This window comes from Rutidosis leptorrhynchoides, chromosome 7 (genome assembly GCF_046630445.1).
Source record: "Rutidosis leptorrhynchoides isolate AG116_Rl617_1_P2 chromosome 7, CSIRO_AGI_Rlap_v1, whole genome shotgun sequence".
Classification (NCBI taxonomy): Eukaryota; Viridiplantae; Streptophyta; class Magnoliopsida; order Asterales; family Asteraceae; genus Rutidosis; species Rutidosis leptorrhynchoides.
The window spans coordinates 287,512,863-287,536,865 of NC_092339.1; the positions used below are offsets into that span (position 1 = coordinate 287,512,863).

Sequence of the window (24,003 nt, forward strand, 5' to 3'; positions counted from 1 at the left end):
TCTTTAGTCATCTTTTCCATTCGTCTCTCGACAGCATCTATCTTTGCAGAAATGGAATCAAAGTCATGGCTAGAATCGGCTCTAGCTGCTTTAGATGATCTAACGATATCTTTTTCTTGATGCCACTCATGTGAGTGAGAAGCAGTGTTATCAATAATTTTGTAAGCGTCAGTTGCTATTTTCTTCATAATGGAACCACCAGCTACTATATCGATGTTTTTTCTTGTAGTGATGTCGCATCCTTGGTAGAATATTTGTACTATTTAACAGGTATCTAAGCCATGTTGCGGACATCCTCTTAATAACTTTCTAAATCTTGTCCATGCTTCATATAAAGTTTCATTTGGCTTTTGCGTGAACGTAACAATTTCTACTTGAAGTCTTACGGCTTTAGATGCTGGAAAGAATTGTTTAAGAAATTTTTCAATTAAAACGTCTCATGTATCAATCGCACCTTCAGGTAACGATTCTAACCAATCTTTGGCTTCTCCCTTTAAAGTCCAAGGAAATAACATGAGATATATTTGTTCATCCTCAACTTCTCAAATTTTAAATAGAGTGCAGATCCTATTAAAAGTACGAAGATGTTCGTTTGGATCTTCCTTCGGTGCACCACTAAATTGGCATTGATTAGTTACCATGTGTAGAATTTGTCCTTTGATTTCATAATCTGGCGCATTTATGTCAGGTTGAGTAATTGCATGACCTTGGCCAGTGCGTTTAGCTCTCATTCGGTCTTCCATACTTAGAGGTTCCAGATTCTCCATGATTGAATTTGTTGAATCTGAATCACTAGAGGATTCTGATTTAATGGTTGGTTCCTCGACAATTTCTGTTTGAATGATTGGTGGTTCCGGAGGAAAGATTAGTGGTTCAGGATCTCTGAATTGTCCCTGAATATCTTCCGGATTCTCAATTGTGAGGTCGGGTTCAAAAAATGGATTATCGGAAATTTGAATTGGAGTACTTGGTTGACTGGATGACGATTCTAAAGAAAAATCAACGGCGACAATATTTGCTAGATGTCTTGATCGAGTTACAGGTGGTGAACGTACAAAAGGTGGTGAACGTTTTGCTCGGTGCATTCACTGAATATCCTATTAGTTATAAAAATTAAAAATTATATAAGTTATCAAATTAATAAACTTTTCTGATTTTTCCCACGTTTCGAATAGCCAATAGATGCAGCAGGTAGCCAGGACCCTTTAAATCGGAAATCCACAACTCGCCACTAACAAATCCAACTATTACTATGAACCAGAAAATTTAGATATCTATCAATTTAACCACTTAAAATAATTTTTCGTTGAAGTTTAAAGAAATTTTAGATAAGAAATAGAAAATTCTATGTCCTAAAAACTAGAGCGGCGAAAAATAAGAAAGAAAAAGAGCGCGTCGGAAAACGTTGAAAAATAAAAGGTAGAAAAATAATAAACAGAACGTAGCGCGTCGAAACTTAACAGTCTAAAAACTAAGAATTAAAAGTTGCGTCTAAAAATATTAAAGCTTAAAAGAAATTCTATATCCAAAACAGTATAAACTTAAAAAGGTACTAAAATATTAAAACGGCATCGCAAAATTCTAAAGCACCTAAATCTTAGTCTAAAGAAAAAGTACCTAAGGGATTTTACGGCAAAGCCTAAAAATCTAGAAATATAAATAACTATGGCAAAAACTATGACTTAAAACTAATTATGAGCGAAAAATACAAATATTACGCTAAAACGAATAAAAAGATACAAAATATAAAAATATACTTAAAGTTGTAAAAAGTACATTTTTTTAAAAATATTATTTATTTTATAAAACTATTAATTTTATATATTAATAAAACTAATTAAACTTAAAATACAAACTAAATAAATAAAACTAAAACTAATATTATAAATTAATTAACTAATAAACCCTAATTAGGGTTTTAATAATAATAATAATTAAAATATACTCCGTAATTAATGCAGTTGCAGAGTCAAACCTGGCGTGTCAGACAGCATCATGCGATCGCATGAGTTCTATGCCTCTGGGCCATGCGATCGCATGGCTCTTGGATCCGGTTCAGTTGTTGGGCTGCTACAGTGTAGTGGCCCGGAAAAATTTTTTATATATATATTTTTTTTGCTGTTTTTAAAATAAATAAATGTTTATATAAAATAATAAAATACTTATATTTAAAAGCTAAAATAGAAATAAAAATACTTTTTTAACTTTATATATTTTAAACAAACTCTTAAAAATAAATATATAGATATTTTTCTTTTATTTTTTTTATATTTTTTAAAAACGTATATTTTTAATAAAAACTTAATAAAACTCTAATAAAATCTTTTTTTTATATATAGCGTTGCGCTTCTGGCGTTTAAGCAAGAAGTCCCCGGCAGCGGCGCCAAAAATACTTGATGTGTGCGAGGTGGTGTACAAAATAGTTATATTTTTACTACGAAAAACTATTAAATACGATACAATTTTACACAAGTTATTTATTTATTTATAGATTGAATATACCTAAACCTTGCTACAACACTTATAGGTAGTGTACCTAATCGTACAGTAGTGTAGTTTTTAGTAAGTCCGGTTCGTTCCACAGGGAGACTTAGCCAAGTTTAACGCTATATAAAAAATACAAATATATATATAAGTAGTTTTATTATAATAAAAGGGGGTGATGTTAAAGCTAAGGGGTATAAAATACTATTAAATTTTATTAGAAAACACTATTTAATACGATACAATTTTACACAAGATATTTATTTATTTATAGAATGGATATACTTAAACCTTGCTACAACACTTATAGGCAGTGTACCTAATCGTACAGTAGTGTAGTTTTTAGTAAGTCCGGTTCGTTTCACAGGGAAATCTTTAAACAAAGCTCAACGCTATATTAGTTTACTTTTATAAAAATACAAATATATATATAAGTAATATTATTATTATAAAGGGGAGTTTTTACCGTTTAATGACCGGTTTGTCGATTTTAAAACTTTAGTCGCAGTTAAAACCTAATGTAAAATATAAAATAAATACAAGACTTAAATTAAAGCATAAAGTAAATAACGATAATGAAATTGCGAATAATAAAAATGCGATAAAATAAAATTGCGATAATTAAAAAGTACGATAATTAAAAGTGCGATTAAATAACAATAAATAAAAGTGCGATAATTAGAAGTGCAATTAAATATAAAATAAAGGAAATTAAATATGAAATAAAAGAATTATGCTTATTTAAACTTCCGTAATCATGATGTTTGACGTGTTGATTTTAGTTTTATGCCCATGGGCTAATTGTCCTTTGTCCTGGATTATTCAATATGTCCATCTGGTTTTTGTCCATAACAGTCCATCAGTCATAAATATAAAGTGCGAGTGTCCTCGTCAAATTATTATTATACCCGAAGTTAAATATTCCAACTAATTGGGGATTCGAATTGTAACAAGGTTTTAATACTTTGTTTAATGAATACACCAGGTTATCGACTGCGTGTAAACCAAGGTTTTACTACTTTGTTAACAATTACACCAATTACCCTTGAATGTAATTTCACCACTGTTTTAATTATTCTAGTGGCTATTAATCCATTCCCGTGTCTGGTTAAATGAACGATTATTCGTACATATAAATACCCCGCCCATCGTGTCCGATCGAGTGTATATGGTAATTTATAGGGACGCCCAATTGTAAATCTTTATATTAACATTAACAAACTTTCATTTAGTTAAACAAATATAAAGCCCATTAATAGCCCATAGTCTAATTTCCACAAGTGTCGTTCTTTTGTCCAAACCCCAATTATGGTACAAAGCCCAATTACCCAATTTTAGTAATTAGCCCAACATCATGATTACTTCGTTTTAAATAAGCATAATAATAACTTAGCTACGAGACATTAATATAAAAAGGTTGAACATAACTTACAATGATTAAAAATAGCGTAGCGTTACACGGACAGAATTTCGACTTACACCCGTACAACATTCGCTAACCTACCCTTATTATTAGGATTTAAAATTAAAATTAAAATTAAAATATAAATTATATATATATATTACGTATATATTGAGAGAGAGAGATAGGAAAAGATTATGAAATTTGATCAGAATTCGGTTTGCTTTATAGCCAGAGTAGAATTTTGGGGCTCCGCGACTCGCGGCAAAAACCCCTTCAAACTCCGCGAGTCGCGGAGGATGTATTTACAGCTCACACCCTTGGAGTTTCTCTGCCGACGGTTTTATATATATAAATATAATATATATATAATTAATATAATTAATTATATATTATATTATATATATATACATAGTTAACTTGTAATTTTTAGTCCGTTGCGTCGAGCGTTAAGAGTTGACTCTGGTCCCGGTTCCGGATTTTCGAACGTCCTTGCGTACAATTTTATATTTTGTACTTTGCGTTTTGAATCTTGTACTCTTGTAATTTCGAGACGTTTCTTATCAATAATTGGAACCTTTTTGATTGTCTTTTGTACTTTTGAGCTTTTTGGTCGTTTGCGTCTTCAATTCGTCGAATCTGTCTTTTGTCTTCACCTTTTATTATTTAAACGAATATCACTTGTAAATAGAACAATTGCAACTAAAAGCTTGTCTTTCTTGAGGAATAATGCTATGAAATATATGTTCGTTTTTAGCATTATCAAATATTCCCACACTTGAGCGTTGCTTGTCCTCAAGCAATATCGTCTTGAAATACTAGAATCACTTTCTTTATTCTTCACACTTTGTACATCAGTGATTTCTATACGGCGGTATAAACAATGGTAGTAACGATATGGTTTACAGTCCCACATGACTATAAAAATTTAGATCCATTAAGGAAATTGGATCTTTATGAAAACATTTGATCTTTTGAAAATTAAATCTAGTTTTTACCCTAGATAAGTTTTCCGGAATAACCCTTTACCGGTGTTTGCAAAATATTTTTGTGGGTTTGGTGGGTTTCAAATTTGAAAATTTTAGCTCAAAACTTGCGGTTTTGTGTCACCCACTTGCTAACCTTGTATTTGGAAAGCAACACGTCCAGTTTACTTGTTCCGTATATTACCTTTCGGCAAACTACCGTCCGGTTGTAAAGGAAAGCGTTGAACAAGCAACTGTTAAGGCAATGTCCCGTGACATGCTTTTGATTATGGTCTATAACGTGTCGGACGCAATTACTATCCTTGGTAGGAGCAATAGTAAAGCTCACCCTTATAATTTGTCGGTTTGGCACAAAGTCCTGTCTTTGACCATGTTATGCAACCACCGTTCTTACGGTTGACACCCGATTTAGTTCAGGTGACCTAATGAATTCCAGGTGAATTCCTAGGATTTTACGTTCAATGGTAATGAACGCATTGAAAATAGGGTTTTCAGAAAACAAATCGGTTTGTAATTTTGATCAAAATATTTTCTTGTTTAAGCTCGAGTTTAGATATCATTGAATTCCATGAGTTTGAATTCTCAATCTTTAAGGTCAATCTCTAGGATTGAGTAATATCAGTCTTAAAAGCTGATTTTTAATCTTTAAGGAGATTATCCTTTCTGGGGATCTGATTCATTAGTCTTATCCAGCTAATTTGCATGGTGCCCCCCCATTGTACGAGATAAATCCTTCTCATGGTTAGGATAAATCTGACCACTTGGCGACCCTGTTTAATGCTGAGGTCCGTGGATTTCCTGCTGATTTTAGTGATGACTTTTCTAGATTTTTCGTCAACCTACAGCTGGTCTGGACGACAACTTCATGACCTAAATCAAGAAGCGCGTGTCTTTTTCGGAAGACTTTACTTCCTTTTAATGATGGAATTGATTCATCGTGTAGATCCATCTTTTCTTTTCTTTCATCGGGTAAAACAGTTTAGTTTAGTTCAAAGCAAAAGTATTTTCAGTTATTTGTTACAGATATATGTGACATATGTTTAAAATAACTTGGTAAATTTTCCCACACTTGGCTTTTATTTTCCTTTTTATCGTCCTCTATTCCATTTTAAATGAATTTTAACATTTTAGTTTGTTTCTCAATTTATGTCCTTTCCGAGGTAACAATAATTTCGGTGTTAAAACCTAGTTTTATCGTTCATAAATATGTATAAACATGATTTTGAATTCATTTAATTGAAAATTTTGAAAAATTTTACTAGAATTGGGTAGTCAGTATATAAGACTAGGGCTGTTCTTTTTTATCAGAGAGCACTAGATTCTAATACAACTACTGCTTTACTAGTATTTTTAATGGTAACCAAGTGTTTAATATAAAAATTTTTAAAATCCGAAAGAATTTAATCCCTTCCCACACTTAAGATCTTGCAATGCCCTCATTTGCAAGAAATCAGTAACAATTTAAATTATTGAGGGTGATTTGTGTGAAAGTGATTAAATTTTTACCAAAGTTTCCAAATATATTGGCGTTTGTTTGCTGAATGATAAATGGTGCACATCATTTGTTCATTCCGTCTTGTTGTTATTTCACATATATTTTGGATCTTGTCGTCAAAATTAGTTGCTTTTGCTGAACTTAATGCCAGTCTTTGAAAATGCGTTGTTTTACCCTGTTGTGTACATAAGATAAACTGCAAACATATATACATATTTTTGAAGTTTGGTATATTACCCCACGTTCAAAAATTATTAAAATCTAAGAATAAAAGTTAGATAATTATAAAAATGATTACAATATTAACAAAAATATTAAATGTATCAATAATTACAAATTACAAAATAAAAATAAAAAATAAAAAAAATAAGTAAACTAAGGATGATATTGGTACCAATAGGGGTTCCAGGCATAACCATAAGTGCTATAGAATGCTTCGGCAGGGTCATACGTAGGATATGGTGGCTGCATCTCTATAGACCAAGGAGGGAAGACGGGTTTCGGTGTAGGAATATAGTTTCTACCTATGTGTTGGCAATGAGCTATGATCTGGTTCTGATGAACTTGCCAATCTTCAAATGCTCTCTGTCTAGCATTTTCGTATTCCTGAGAAGCTATAAACCTATGCATTTCTTGCATCTCATTCCCCCCTCCTACATTACCTTGCTGCTGGTTTCTCTCCACCTGTGGATGTCTACCATGGTATCGTACTGCGGCGTTATTTCGCCTCTTCAAAACTTTCGCACCATGGTATACATTTAAACCTATAGTGTCGCGGGGTTCTGGTTCTTCTACTAATAATCCCCCCCGACTTATGTCCACACCGAGATATTCACCAATCAAAGTAATAAAAATACCACCTCCTATTATGCTATGTGGTCGCATCCCCCGAACCATAGCTGATAAATAATAACCCACACAATATGGTATACTTACAGCGCTTTGTGGGTCTCGAATACACATATGGTAAAACAAATCTTGTTCATTTACTTTTTCTTTGTTCTTACCCCTTTGTGTAATCGAATTAGCTAAAAACCTATGTATCACTCTTAATTCGGCTCTATCTATATCCAAATAAGAGTAGTTTCCCCCTTTGAAACGGTGATGGCTTGTCATTTGACTCCACACACCGTGTGTATCAAAATTCTCATCTATCTTTCTACCGTTCAGTATCAATCCTCTACAATCGGCAGACGCTAACTCCTCAGGCGTATATATACGTAAAGCCTGAGCCATGTCCAGTAAAGACATGTGGCGCATCGAACCGCCTAACAAAAATCTAATAAAAGAACGATCGGTTAAACTAGCTACCCGATCATTCAACTCTATACTACATAACAACTCTTCACACCATACTTTATATACAGGTCTGCGTATGGTGAATAAACATATCCAGTCATTAAAAGAAGAATTACCATACCTCTGTACAAGTAATTCCCTAATTGGCCCGGCCAATTCTACAGCTTCTAAGGGTCCCCATTCTATGACCCTCGGTACCTCAACAACCTTATAGTGAAGAGTATGCAAACCCCGTTGATATTTTGGATAATCTATCCAAAGTCTGTCAAATCTCAGGTTCGGGTGCAACTCTTCCAAATGCATATCGGAAAAGGTCATGACTGGATGAGGTACATCCTGCTTGTAGTAGTTATCTACCTCCTGTTGTTCCAAATTCTCAGCAGGAGCATTGCGGGCTTGGGATGAAGATTCACCCCTTTCATTCTGCAAAACACATCAAACACAAATTTTGTGCATCCAAATATGCATTAGTGTCAGCAAAATCATCAATCAAAATAATTACAATGACATTATCAATTTATATCAAACTTAAGCTTATTTTCACATTTTTATCAAATCTACACTTTTTCAAATAAGCATATACGAAAATTTTCGCCAAGTTCATAAGCATTCAACTCAAATAACATGTCAAAATAATCATTACTAGCAATCAAACAAGTCTCAAATGGCATTATCTTTCAAAAATCAAGTTCATGAATTTTTAGACTTGAAAAAGTCCACTTTAATTCTCAAAATCATGTTTAGGCTCAAAGTTTGGATCATTTAACTACCTAGACATGTTACACTACTCAATTTAGCAACAATTCATGACAAAAATCGGCCATAACCTGTTTATATCAAAAAGCCCCAAATTTGCTCAAGAACACAAACCCTAGATTACTCAAAATTTGAAGTTTAAGGCTTCTAATCATGTTAAACAGCATCAATCTAGGTTATACAAGCATAATACATAAACAATTTAAGCTTAATTACACTAAAAAGCATCAAAATCAAATTGGGGAAAAAATAGCTCAAGAACACCTAATTTCGAATTAAATGGTGTTTAGGTGTAGAAATTTACCGTTTTTCTTGAGTAATTCTTAGATAGCATCCTTCTCAACATGATTTTAGCAAAAAATTTGGTGATTAACGGTTAAAAATTGGGATTTTTGGGGTGTTTTTGGGTGTATTTTCGGAGTATTTTCGCTGCAGTTTTCGGGTGTTTTTGTGTGTGGGAGCTGATCAGTTCGTGCAGCTCTTTTATTTTTTTTTTCTGGGTTTTGGTCCCTCCGCGAGTCGCGGCAAAATACCCTCCAAACTCCGCGACTCGCGGAGTTTGGTATTTTTTTTTTTTTTTTTTTTTTTTTATAATCATTAACTTTTGAAAACAATTAAGAAATTAATTTTAAAATTTTGTTTCCCTTGTTATTTAGGACGAGGTCGTTTCGGATCGATGTCCTAGTCCGTCCCTCGACAAAATTTTAAAATTTGTCTTTTTGTAGCGATTGTTTTAAAAGCTAAGATTTTTGGGTTTTTTAATTTTTTTGGCATACTTTAAATCAATAAGATTAAAAATAATGATAATAAAAGTTCTCGTCCCTCCCTCGGGTAAAGCAATTTCGGTTCAAAGACCTAGTCTTCAACTTACGACGAATTTTAAAAATCATATTCTTAACTTAATGAGATAAAGTAAATTATTGTTTTTAAATTCACACAACTTAAATATAAAATTCAAAATTATTAAAAATTCAAAATTAAAAATTCACACCAAACTTAAAATTTGAAATGCATACAATTAAAATTTCATATTTTAAAAATTAAAAATTCACACCAAACTTAATTTTTTTTTAAAAAAATTCATATTATAAATTCATACCAAATTTATATTAATTTTTCAAATATTTACAATTTTAAATATATTGTTTTTACAAAGTTTACAATATTAATTTAAGATTTAAATATTAATTTTAAAAACATGGTAAAAATAAAATTAAAAATCTTTTTGTCTTTTTATCCCACTTTAATCAATCAAATATTATCAAAAATATGCGCCCCTCTTTTCGGTAAAGTAATTTCGGTTCCAAGACCTAATTTAACTCATGACGAATTTTTGAAATATTTTGGGTTGATTGTTTAAAGATATTTATACCTTAAGAATAAACGTTAAATTTCACAGTGATGTAATAAATTTTTGAATGATATCAATAATTTCGGTCGCCAAACTTAATTTTATTTAATACCAATTTAATACTTTTTAGCGAACAAATTAGCGTTTATTATCAAAAGGTTAAAAATAAAAATAAAAATAAAAACTGTACAGACATACCTGTGAAATAGATTTCTTAGTTATATGATCTATCCCATTCATAAGATAGTCGGTTTAATTGGTTTTCCATGGCTACATAGGCGTAACCTCGAGCATTCAGTGTCTTTTCTTCTAAACATATGAACGGTCCGTCTCTGCATAAAGTAACAAATTCGGTATTTGAATAGGTTTGATTATTTGAACATTTACCTCCATGTGACCATTTTCCGCATTTGTGACATCTTTCTAGGTGTCGTGCTCTTCTTTTCGCTGCGGATTTTGATTTTCCTTTACCAAATTGTAACTTATTATCTTCGCATCTGGATCCTTTTCTAACTCCGTCCATTCTTTCTCTGATTACTGATACTAATTCACTCGGTAGTTTGTCATTATTTCTTTTAGTGATCAAAGCGTGTAGCATTAGACCATGGTTTAGTTCACAGGCAGTCTTCATTTCGTAAAAACCTAAAAAAAATAAAAATTCAGAATGGGGGGAGAAGACTAGTTCTTTAGGGTCTGCTAGGGAAAGACCATACGTGTTCCATTTTCGAGAACTACACGAAAACAGACAATCTAACTCTAACAGAAATACATATTATCCTTTAAAGACTTGATTCTCCCCACACTTAGTTAGCTGTGGCGTCGAAATTGTGATTAACTTCGTTGTCGACTTCCATCGGACCATGTATGTAATGTTTAACTCTGTGACCATTAACTTTAAATTCAATCCCATTTGAATTTATTAATTCTATCGTTCCGTATGGGAAAACTCTTTTGACTATGAATGGTCCAGACCATCTTGATTTCAATTTTCCAGGAAATAGCTTGAATCGTGAATTGAAAAGAAGAACTCTGTCTCCTTCTTTAAATTCTTTTGAACTTTTGATTCTTTTATCATGCCATTTCTTCGTTCTTTCTTTATAGATTAACGAATTTTCGTATGCTTCATGTCTTAATTCTTCTAATTCGTTTAGTTGACTTAATCGTAGACGTCCGGCTTCATGTAAATCAAGATTACATGTCTTCAAAGCCCAAAATGCTTTGTGTTCAATTTCTACTGGAAGATGACATGCTTTTCCATAAACAAGTCTAAAAGGTGTGGTTCCAATTGGAGTTTTGTAGGCTGTTCTAAAAGCCCAGAGTGCATCCTCCAATTTAATGGACCATTCCTTCGAATTTGATCCTACGGTTTTCTCTATAATACGTTTTAAAGCTCGGTTGGTATTTTCAACTTGTCCACTTGTTTGTGGATGATATGCGGTGGAGATTTTATGAGTTACTCCATATCTTTTAAGAACTTTCTCAAGTTGATTATTACAGAAATGAGTACCCCGATCACTTATTAAAGCTTTCGGTGTTCCAAACCTTGCAAAAAGACGTTTTAAAAAGTTGACTACAACTCGTGCATCGTTAGTTGGGAGAGCTTGTGCTTCCGCCCATTTAGATACATAATCAATGGCTACGAGTATATATAGATTATTATGAGATTTTGGAAATGGACCCATAAAGTCAATACCCCAAATGTCAAATACTTCACATACTTGGATGACATTTTGTGGCATTTCATCACGTTGACTTATTTTTCCGGCCCTTTGACATTCATCACAGGATTTGCAAAGAAGGTGTGCGTCTTTGTAAATTGTAGGCCAATAGAATCCAGCTTCATAAACTTTTCTTGCTGTTAGTTGAGGCCCATAATGCCCTCCTGTTGGTCCTGTGTGACAATGGTTTAAAATTTTACTAGCTTCATCTCCAAATACACATCGGCGTATTATTCCATCGGGACAACTTTTAAACAGATGTGGATCTTCCCAGAAATAGTGTTTTATATCACTGAAGAATTTCTTTCGTCTTTGGTACGATAATCCTTTTTCAAGGAATCCACAAACTAAGTAGTTTGCATAGTCTGCAAACCATGGAATTTCTTTATAATCTATCTTCAATAGATATTCATCAGGAAAGTTGTCTTGTATGGCTGATTCATTTAGAACTTCTAATTCGGGATTTTCAAGACGAGAAAGATGATCAGCGGCGAGATTTTCTGCTCCTCTTTTATCTCGGATTTCAATATCAAACTCTTCTAAGAGTAAGATCCAACGGATTAATCTTGGTTTAGCATCTTGTTTTGAAAATAGGTATCTAAGAGCAGAATGGTCGGTATAGACCACCGTTTTTGCTAGAACGAGATATGATCGAAATTTGTCAAAAGCAAAGACAATAGCAAGGAGTTCTTTTTCAGTAGTTGTATAGTTCGTTTGTGCTCCTTGTAACGTCTTACTAGCATAATATATAGGTTGAAATCGTTTTTCAATCCTTTGTCCTAAAACGGCTCCCATTGCAAAATCACTTGCATCGCACATTAGTTCAAATGGTAGATTCCAATTTGGTGTTATCATGATCGGTGCATTAGTGAGTTTCTCTTTAAGAATATTAAAAGATTTGATACACTCATCTGAAAAGATGAATGGCGCATCCTTTTCTAGGAGTTTATTCATAGGAGTGGCAATTTTAGAAAAATCTTTTATGAAACGTCGGTAAAAACCGGCATGCCCTAGAAAACTCCTAACTCCTCTAACATTGGTGGGATGTGGAAGTTTAGCAATTACATCTACTTTAGCTCTATCCACTTCAATTCCTTCTTTTGAAATTTTATGTCCAAGAACGATGCCTTCTTTAACCATGAAATGGCATTTCTCCCAATTAAGTACTAGATTTGATTTTTCGCATCTAATTAGCATTCGTTCCAGATTAACTAGACATGATTTAAATGTATCACCGAAGACTGAAAAGTCATCCATGAAAACTTCCATGCATTCTTCTATCATGTCATGAAAAATCGCCATCATACACCTTTGAAAGGTTGCAGGGGCGTTACAAAGTCCAAATGGCATGCGTTTGTAAGCAAAAGTACCATAAGGGCACGTGAATGTGGTTTTCTCTTGATCTTCGGGTGCTATTGGAATTTGAAAATATCCGGAAAATCTATCTAGAAAACAATAGTAACTATTTCCGGCTAATCTTTCCAACATTTGATCTATGAAAGGTAAGGGAAAGTGATCTTTTCTGGTGGCGTCATTTAATTTTCTATAATCAATACATACACGCCATCCTGTTACAGTCCTAGTAGGAATAAGCTCATTTTTCTCATTTGTAATGACAGTCATGCCACCCTTCTTAGGTACGCATTGAACTGGGCTTACCCATGGACTATCAGAGATTGGATATATCAAACCTGCATCTAGCAGTTTAATAATCTCTTTCTTAACTACATCTTGCATATTAGGATTTAGTCTTCGTTGACGTTGCACATACGTTTTATGACCTTCTTCCATAAGGATTTTATGTGTGCAATACGAAGGACTTATTCCTTTAATATCATGAATTTTCCATGCAATGGCTGGTTTATGAGCTTTCAACACAGAAATGAGTTGTGTTTTCTCATTTTCAGTAAGAGAAGACGATATTATTACAGGTAATTCAGATTCACCATGTAAATAAGCGTATTCCAAATGGTTTGGAAGTGGCTTTAACTCTAATTTAGGAGGTTCTTCTATCGATGATTTATATCGATATCTGTCTTCTTCTTTTAGCATTTGAATTTCTTCTGTTGTTGGTTCATATCCATTAGCTATAAGTGTAGCTAACATTTCAGCTTCATCAATTGGTTCATTACCTTCTCCTAAAGAACATTCTCCTGTCCCTTGTAATTCTGGAAATTCTTCTAATAATTCTGCATGTGCATCTATAGTTTGAATATAATAACATGTATCATCTGCAGATTGTGGTTGTTGCATTGCTCTATCAACTGAAAAGGTAACACTCTCATCCTCTATACTTAGGGTCAGTTTCTTACCGAACACGTCTATCATTGCTTTAGCCGTGTTTAAGAATGGTCTTCCTAATATGAGAGGAACTTGAGAATCTTCTTCCATGTCCAAAACAACAAAATCTACTGGAAATACTAAAGTACCAACTTTAACTAGCATGTTCTCCATTATCCCTCTAGGATATTTTATTGATCGGTCGGCTAGTTGTATACTTATTCTTGTTGGTTTCAATTCTCCAAGGTCTAGTTTAGCGTATAGTGAATACGGCATTAGATTTATACTAGCACCTAAGTCTGCCAATGCTTCTATTGAACTAAGACTACCCAGAAAACATGGAATTGTGAAACTTCCTGGATCAGATAGTTTTTCTGGTATCTTATTCAACAGCACTGCTGAACAATTAGCATTCATAGTAACAGCCGAGAGTTCTTCCATTTTCTTTCTATTCGTGATTAGATCTTTCAAGAATTTATCATATCTTGGCATTCCTGAAATCACATCAATGAAAGGAAGATTTACATTTATCTGTTTAAACATATCCAAGAATTTGGATTGCTCGGCTTCAAGTTTTTCCTTCTTCATTTTACTCGGGTAAGGAAGTGGTGGTTGGTATGGTTTAACATAAGGTTTATCCTTAACTGTGTTATTTTCATTAACCTTTTCAACTACCGGTTCTTTTTCCTTATCTTGATCAGGTTGTGGTTCTTGTGGAGTAGGAATAGTTTCATCAGAAGTTACAGGTATTTCAGGTGATTTAAGTGTTGTACCACTTCTTGTGGTAATAGCTTTAGCTGTTTCATTCCGGGGGTTAGCGTTTGTATCACTAGGTAGACTTCCCGGTTTTCTTTCACCTATTAACCTTGCTAGGTTACTTACTTCTTGTTCCAGATTTTGAATAGAAGCTTGTTGATTTCTAAATGCTTGAGCATTTTGTTCATTAGTTTGTTTTTGAGATGTGAAAAACTGCGTTTGAGTTTCAACTAGCTTCGTCATCATATCTTCTAAATTTGGTTTTTTATCATCGGTTTGTTGTGGTGGTTTGTTTTGAAAATTCGGTCTTTGCTGATTGTAAGTATTATTGGATACTTGTTGATTGCTAGGACCTTGTTGGTTGTTGTATGGAATATTTCGGTTATAATTCTGGTTTTGATTGTAAATCGGTCTTGGCGGTTGATAATTATTCTGATAATTATTTCCAGGCCTTTGGTTTATGTATGAAATATTCTCTCTTTGTTCCATTGTTAATTCAATACTGAGACAATCTTTTGTCAAATGTGGTCCTCCACACTGCTCACAACTAATTCGTATAGCATGAATATCTTTAGTCATCTTTTCCATTCGTCTCTCGAAAGCATCTATCTTTGCCGAAATGGAATCTAAGTCATGACTAGAATCGGCTCTAGCTGCTTTAGATGATCTAATGATGTCTTTTTCTTGGTGCCACTCATGTGAGTGGGAAGCAGTATTATCAATAATTTTGTAAGCATCAGTTTCGGTTTTCTTCATAATAGAACCACCAGCTGCTATATCTATATCTTTCCTTGTAGTGATGTCGCATCCTTGGTAGAATATTTGTACTATTTGACAGGTGTCTAAACCATGTTGCGGACATCCTCTTAATAACTTTCCATATCTAGTCCACGCCTCATATAGAGTTTCATTTGGTTTCTGTGTGAACGTAACAATTTCTGCTTGAAGTCTTACGGCTTTAGATGCAGGAAAGAATTGTTTAAGAAATTTGTCAACTAAAACATCCCATGTATCGATCGCCCCTTCAGGTAACGATTCCAACCAATCTTTGGCTTCTCCCTTTAAAGTCCAGGGAAATAACATGAGATATATCTGTTCATCCTCCACTTCTCGGATTTTAAATAGTATGCAGATCCTATTAAAGGTACGTAGATGTTCATTTGGATCTTCCTTCGGCGCACCACTAAATTGGCATTGATTAGTCACCATGTGTAGAATTTGTCCTTTGATTTCATAATCTGGCGCATTAATGTCTGGATGAGTAATTGCGTGACCTTGGCCAGTGCGTTTAGCTCTCATTCGGTCTTCCATACTTAAAGGTTCCAGATTCTCCATAATTGAATTTGTTGAATCGGAATCACTAGATGATTCTGATTTAATGGTTCGTTCCTCAACAATCTCTGTTTGAATGATTGGTGGTTCCGGAGGAAAGTTTAGTGGTTCAGGATCTATGAACCGTTCCTGAATATTTTCCGGATTCTCAATTGTGAGGTTGGGTTCAAAAAATGGATTATCGGAAATTTGAACTGAAGTACTTGGTTGACTGGATGATGATTCTAAAGAAAAATCAACGGCGGTTTTATTCGCTAAATGTCTTGATCTAGTTACAGGTGGTGAACGTACAAAAGGTGATGAACGTCTTGCTCGGTGCATTCACTGAATATCCTATTAGTTTTAAAAAGGAAAGAAAAATTATAATAAGTTATCCAATCAATAGACTTTTCTGATTTTGCCCACGTTTCGAATAGCCAAAAGATGCAGCAGAGGGGCAGGATTCGTTTGGTCTCAATATAATTGAGGACTGTTTGGCTCCAATAACCCGGTCCACGTACAAATCCAACTATTACTACGAACCAGAAAATTTTGATGTCTATTAATTTAACCACTCAAAATAAATTTTCGTAATTTTAAGAAATTTAGATAAGAAGTAGAAAAAATTCTAAGTCCTAAAACTAGAATAGCGAGAAATAAGAAAGAAAAAGAGTTCGTCGCAAAAGGTCGAAAAAGAAAAAGTGATTGAAAAATAAAAGGTGACGGAAAAATAAAAGAAACTTATAAAAACTTAAAAATACTTAACTAACCTAACCTTATTACTACAACTAACTTAAAATTATAATCGCAAATTGAAATTACTAATTGGAATGATAATTGGTACATAGTAAAAGGTGTCTAAAAATATTAAAGCTTACAAGGAAAAACTAAATCCCAAATGGAAATAACTTAAAAAGAAACTAAAACTTAAAAAGGCGTCGCAAAATTCTAAAGCACCTAAATCTTAGTCTAAAGAAAAAGCACTTAAGGAATTTTATGGCAAAGCCTAAAAATCTAGGAGTAAAAATAACTATAGCAAAAACTAAGTTTAAAATTAAATATGAGCTAAAAATACAAAAATTACGCTTCAACGATTAAAAAGGGACAAAATATAAAAATATACAAAAAGTTGTAAAAAGTACAATTTTTATAAAAATATTATTTTTATATTATTTATTTTATAAAACTATTAATTTTACAATTTAATAAAACTAATTTAACTAAAATATATAAATAAAAAGTAAAAGTAAAATTAAAACTAATAATAATAATAATAATAATTAGGTTTAAATAATAATAATAATTAAAAATAACCCGTAATTAATGCAGAATTAGGGCTTCTGTGCGCGTGTCAGATGATCTCCGCGAGTCGCGGCAATTAAAGAAGAAAACCCCGCGAGTCGCGGGGTTCAGAAATTCAGTTGACAGCTTTCAATTATTACGCGTTTTTCTTTATTTTTTTTTTATTTTATGTTTTCTGTTTTTTAAATAAATAAAAGATTTTAAAATAAAACTTATATTTTTATAAACTAAAATAGAAATAAAGAAACTTATAAAACTTAAATATTTAACAAAATCTTAAAAATACTTATATTTTTGTTTTTTTTTTCTTTTTATATTAAAACGTATTTTTACAAAAACGAATTTTAATAAAAGTAAACTAAAAAATCTTTTTTTTTTTTTTTATTATTAGCGTTGCGCTTCCGGCTTTTAAGATAGATTCCCCGGCAGCGGCGCCAAAAATACTTGATGTTAAAGCTAAGGGGTATAAAATACTATTAAATTTTATTAGAAAACACTATTTAATACGATACAATTTTACACAAGATATTTATTTATTTATAGAATGGATATACTTAAACCTTGCTACAACACTTATAGGCAGTGTACCTAATCGTACAGTAGTGTAGTTTTTAGTAAGTCCGGTTCGTTCCACAGGGAAATCTTTAAACAAAGCTCAACGCTATATTAGTTTACTTTTATAAAAACACAAATATATATATAAGTAATATTATTATTATAAAGGGAAGTTTTTACCGTTTAATGACCGGTTTGTCGATTTTAAAACTTTAGTCGCAGTTAAAACCTAATGTAAAATATAAAATAAATACAAGACTTAAATTAAAGCATAAAGTAAATAACGATAATGAAATTGCGAATAATAAAAATGCGATAAAATAAAATTGCGATAATTAAAAAGTACGATAATTAAAAGTGCGATTAAATAACAATAAATAAAAGTGCGATAATTAGAAGTGCAATTAAATATAAAATAAAGGAAATTAAATATGAAATAAAAGAATTATGCTTATTTAAACTTCCGTAATCATGATGTTTGACGTGTTGATTTTAGTTTTATGCCCATGGGCTAATTGTCCTTTGTCCTGGATTATTCAATATGTCCATCTGGTTTTTGTCCATAACAGTCCATCAGTCATAAATATAAAGTGCGAGTGTCCTCGTCAAATTATTATTATACCCGAAGTTAAATATTCCAACTAATTGGGGATTCGAATTGTAACAAGGTTTTAATACTTTGTTTAATGAATACACCAGGTTATCGACTGCGTGTAAACCAAGGTTTTACTACTTTGTTAACAATTACACCAATTACCCTTGAATGTAATTTCACCCCTGTTTTAATTATTCTAGTGGCTATTAATCCATTCCCGTGTCTGGTTAAATGAACGATTATTCGTACATATAAATACCCCGCCCATCGTGTCCGATCGAGTGTATATGGTAATTTATAGGGACGCCCAATTGTAAATCTTTATATTAACATTAACAAACTTTCATTTAGTTAAACAAATATAAAGCCCATTAATAGCCCATAGTCTAATTTCCACAAGTGTCATTCTTTTGTCCAAACCCCAATTATGGTACAAAGCCCAATTACCCAATTTTAGTAATTAGCCCAACATCATGATTACTTCGTTTTAAATAAGCATAATAATAACTTAGCTACGAGACATTAATATAAAAAGGTTGAACATAACTTACAATGATTAAAAATAGAGTAGCGTTACACGGACAGAATTTCGACTTACACCCTTACAACATTCGCTAACATACCCTTATTATTAGGATTTAAAATTAAAATTAAAATTAAAATATAAATTATATATATATATTACGTATATATTGAGAGAGAGATAGAAAAAGATTATGAAATTTGATCAGAATTCGGTTTGCTTTATAGCCAGAGTAGAATTTTGGGGCTCCGCGACTCGCGGCAAAAACCCCTTCAAACTCCGCGAGTCGCGGAGGATGTATTTACAGCTCACACCCTTGGAGTTTCTCTGCCGACGGTTTTATATATATAAATATAATATATATATAATTAATATAATTAATTATATATTATATTATATTTATATACATAGTTAACTTGTAATTTTTAGTCCGTTGCGTCGAGCGTTAAGAGTTGACTCTGGTCCCGGTTCCGGATTTTAGAAACTCCTTGCGTACAATTTTATATTTTGTACTTTGCGTTTTGAATCTTGTACTCTTGTAATTTCGAGACGTTTCTTATCAATAATTGGAACCTTTTTGATTGTCTTTTGTACTTTTGAGCTTTTTGGTCGTTTGCGTCTTCAATTCGTCGAATCTGTCTTTTGTCTTCACCTTTTATTATTTAAACGAATATCACTTGTAAATAGAACAATTGCAACTAAAAGCTTGTCTTTCTTGAGGAATAATGCTATGAAATATATGTTCGTTTTTAGCATTATCAGGGGGTTTTTACCGTTTAATGACCGGTTTGTCGATTTTAAAACTTAAGTCGCAGTTAAAACCTAATGTAAAATATTAAAAATAAATACAACTTAATTTAAAGCGTAAAGTAAATAATGATAATGAAATTGCGATAAATAAAATGACAATAAATAAAGTGCGATAATTAGAAAGTACGATAATTAAAAGTGCAATTAAATACAATGACAGTAAATAAAAGTGCGATAATTAAAAATGCAATTAAATATGAAATATATAAATTATGCTTATTTAAACTTCCGTAATCATGATGTTTGACGTGTTGATTTTAGTTTATTTCCATGGGTTAATTGTCCTTTGTCCTGGATTATTTAATATGTCCGTCTGGTTTTTGTCCATAACAGTCCATCAGTCATAAATATAAAGTGCGAGTGTCCTCGTCAAATTATCCTTATATCCGAAGTCAAATATTCCAACTAATTGGGGATTCGAATTGTAACAAGGTCTTAATACTTTGTTTAATGAATACACCAGGTTATCGACTGCGTGTAATCCAAGGTTTTACAACTTTGTTAACAATTACACCAATTACCCTTGAATGTAATCCACCCCTGTTTCAACAAGTCTATTGATTATTAATCCATCCCCGTGTCCGGTTAAATGAACAATTATTGGTATTTATAGATATCCCGCCCACCGTACCCAGTCAAGCGTATGTGGTTATATATAAATACGTCAAATTATAAGTCTATATATTAAATCAACGAGGTATCATTTAGTTAATATAAAGCCCATTAATAGCCCATAGTCTAATTTCCTCAAGTGTCGTTCTTTTGTCCAAATCCCAATTATGGTACAAAGCCCAATTACCTAATTTTAATATTTAGCCCAACATCATGATTACTTCGGCATTAAATAAGCATAATAATAACTTAGCTACGAGACATTAATTTAACAATAAAATTAAACATAAATTACAGTAGATATTAATAGCGTAGTGGTACACGGACAGAGTTTCAACTTGCAAAACCTTATGACATTTGACTAACCTAACATTATTATTATCACTAACTTAAAATTAAAATTACAAATTGAGATTAATATTTGGAGTGATATTTGATACATAGGATAAAAGAAAAGAAAAAGATATATATATATATATATATATATATATATATATATATATATATATATATATATATATATATATATATATATATATATATAACTCTGGCCGAATTCGTTGCAATTTATAAATGTGGCTAGTATTCTGGGCTCATGCGATCGCATGAGAATCGTGCTTCCAGGCCATGCGATCGCATGGCCATCTGGGACAGCTCACATTGCTTTGTGTTCTTGCTTGTCGATGTTATTTTTTTATTATATAATATAATATATATAATTTTATATAATTATATAAATATTATATTATATTCTTGTGCATAGTTGACTCATAATTTTAGGTCCATCGCGTCGAGCGTTGAGAGTTGACTTTGGTCCCGGTTCCGGATTTTTGAACGTCCTTGCGTATAATTTAATATCTTGTACTTTGCGTTTCGCGTCTTGTACTCTTGTAATTTTGAGACGTTTCTCATCAATAATTTAAACCACTTTGATTGTATTTTGTACTTTTGAGCTTTTTGGTCGTTTGCGTCTTCAATTCGTCGAATCTGTCTTTTGTCTTCACCTTTTATTATTTAAACGAATATCACTTGTAAATAGAAAAATTGCAACTAAAAGCTTGTCTTTCTTGAGGGATAATGCTATGAAATATATGTTCATTTTTAGCATTATCAGGTCTACCATATGCTTTGTTCGATGAATTTCGATCCAGTTTGAGTGTCCGCAACACTCCCGCTCAAACTGCGGGGGGATGTTAGCCTAGTGATTATTAGCCCATGTATTACTTTAGTTGGGCTCAGCCCATTTATTATTGTTAGGGTTTCAACCTATATATGAGCACTTTGTATTTTGTTTTAGGGATCAATCAATAATATCTCTGTATCGAATTATCTACGACAACAATTTTAACCTTAAAACTCTACAATTTCTTTAACTTTACTTCTCTAAGACTTGAAACATCCGTATATTGTATAAAAAGTTAATTATTTGTACTAGTCAACAAAAGAAATAGTATAGAGATACTGTATGGATGATCAATTTTCATGCCCATCACTTGTACTATTCTATAGATAGTGAAATTTTTGCTATAAATAGAACATGAATGCAAGCATTGAACTTGCACCATCTCTTACACTTATACTAGTGTTTCTATTCTTTATCCCCACTCATATTTCTAATCTTATATTTAAAGAAGTTTGTAGAAAGATTAGGCCACTAAATGTAGTAATAAACTACTAAATCTTAACACGTTATCATCATGATAATTTTAACATTTATACTAAATATGGTTGGCTCTGCCACCTAAGTGATATATGGTTGGTTATACCACCTGAATGATATATGGTCGACACTGTCGCCTAAGTATTATTTATGTTTACTAACATTCTATTCCTGTTATCTAACTTTTATTAACTTCACTAACATTTATATTTATGTTATCTAACATTTATTTATGATTACTTATGCAACTAATCATTATTTATTTCACGCATACTAATGTTTATTCTTAAGTTTATTATTTATGCATAAAACGTTTATTCTCTTAATCTTCGTATTTATACTAAATGTATACAAACTAAACGTATTTATACTAAATGTATTTATAGTATTTATAGTATTTATACTAATAAATTCTTTTATTAAAATCATTTTTTTAATACAACAGATACATAACAGTCGTTAACGTCAACTAACGACGTTACAATGGTCATATATACATAACGGTTGTTAACGTCAACTGACAACGTTACAAAGACTATATTTTTCAAATATAAACTAAACATCTCCGTTTTCACATTTTCACATTTTCACAAATCAATCTTCATTTTCTCAGATTACTACTCTCAAAAGTTTCTTGTAAAGATGATTCACCCGAGGATGATTTTCCCTATTGTATTGGTCATGATATGTATCATCCTTGTTTTCAGTATACCACGAGATGAAGTTTATTTATTCTACCATTCCCTTGCCGTTTTATTATTGTAACACCCCGTTTTCTTCATACGTGTCTTAAGGTACTTATTTAATCGTTAGAACGTTTATAGTTCGCCCGTTTATGTGATGAAATGAAATAAAGTGTTAGTTGGAGTTAGTAGACTCTAATCACTAGCTTTTAGTGATTAATGATGAGTCATGGCCATTAATGGGCGGTTTTGGGTGGATGTGACTCATTTAATGCATTAGGTCATTAAATGCTCAAGAGTAAGTGTTGATGGTTAATTCCACTAGTTTGTATGTTAATTAAATGCACAATGTGATAGGTGCATTACATTGAAGGTTGCGAGCTTGATTTTCTAGTTCACCAAAGATGATAAGGTGAGTGGAATAATTATGCGTATGTGTATATGGCGTATTTATTTATGAATCTTACGGTATGAACCACGAGCCGGTAGTACCATAGCATGTATGTGACGAGTGTCATGATGTGAACCACGAGCCGGTAGCATCAAGTGTGAACCACGAGCCGGTAGCACTATAAAACAAAGTGTGAACCACGAGCTGGTAGCACTATAAAATGAGGCATGAACCACGAGCCGGTAGCGCCAAAGTGTGAACCACGTGCCGGTAGCACTATAAACGAGTGAGCCTCAAATGCGTAGTGGCGTGAACCACGAGCCGATAGCGTCATAGCATTGCGTATGGTGTGAACCACGAGCCGGTAGCACCATAGCATTTATGGTTAACCATATTATGTTGTTGGATAATTGTTTAGCAAGTTATATTTATATATATATATTGTGTTGAGTATATGCTAATGTGGTGTTGTGATAGTGTATGAGTTGTTAGCATTATGAGTACGATGGCATGCTATTTGAGTTATATTTTCGTATGAGGTATTGGGTGGGTGCGATTGCAAATAGATGTGTTATATATGTGTATGTATAATTATTGTACTCACTAAGCCTTGCTTACTCTCTCGTTGTTTACATTTTTAGGCACGAACTCAGAGAAAGGAAAAGGAGTTATGGGGCATTAGATTCCCATGACGCTTGCTAGTTAAAGCTTTTGGATGATGACCTAGTGTTTTTGGGTAGTTTAGCCCCAAACCATGCCCGGGTGTAGTTTGGATTAAAACTATCATTTTAAAGGGGTTGAACTTGTATTACATTTGATTAATGGCCTTAGTGCCTTTTGTAAACATTTAACTTGTTGTACGTTTTAGTGGGTTATATGGAGTGGTTTATATCATTCCAATGGCACGTTAATGATTGTTACAAAAAAAAATTATACGGTTGAATACGGGTTGGGTTGTTTCAAGTGGTATCAGAGCATGGTCTAAGAGATTTAGGCGACTTGAGATAGGTGCCTAGACTTAGACTTTATTGTGT

At 32.5% G+C, this 24,003-nt stretch overlaps 1 non-coding gene across 1 annotated transcript; it reads left to right on the forward strand.

Moving 5' to 3' along the window:
* The first annotated feature begins 276 nt into the window (after positions 1 to 276).
* LOC139860945 (small nucleolar RNA R71) lies at positions 277 to 383 on the forward strand. The gene has a single exon (XR_011763570.1). It is a non-coding gene; the product is annotated as a small nucleolar RNA R71 (small nucleolar RNA).
* The last annotated feature ends 23,620 nt before the right edge of the window (positions 384 to 24,003 follow it).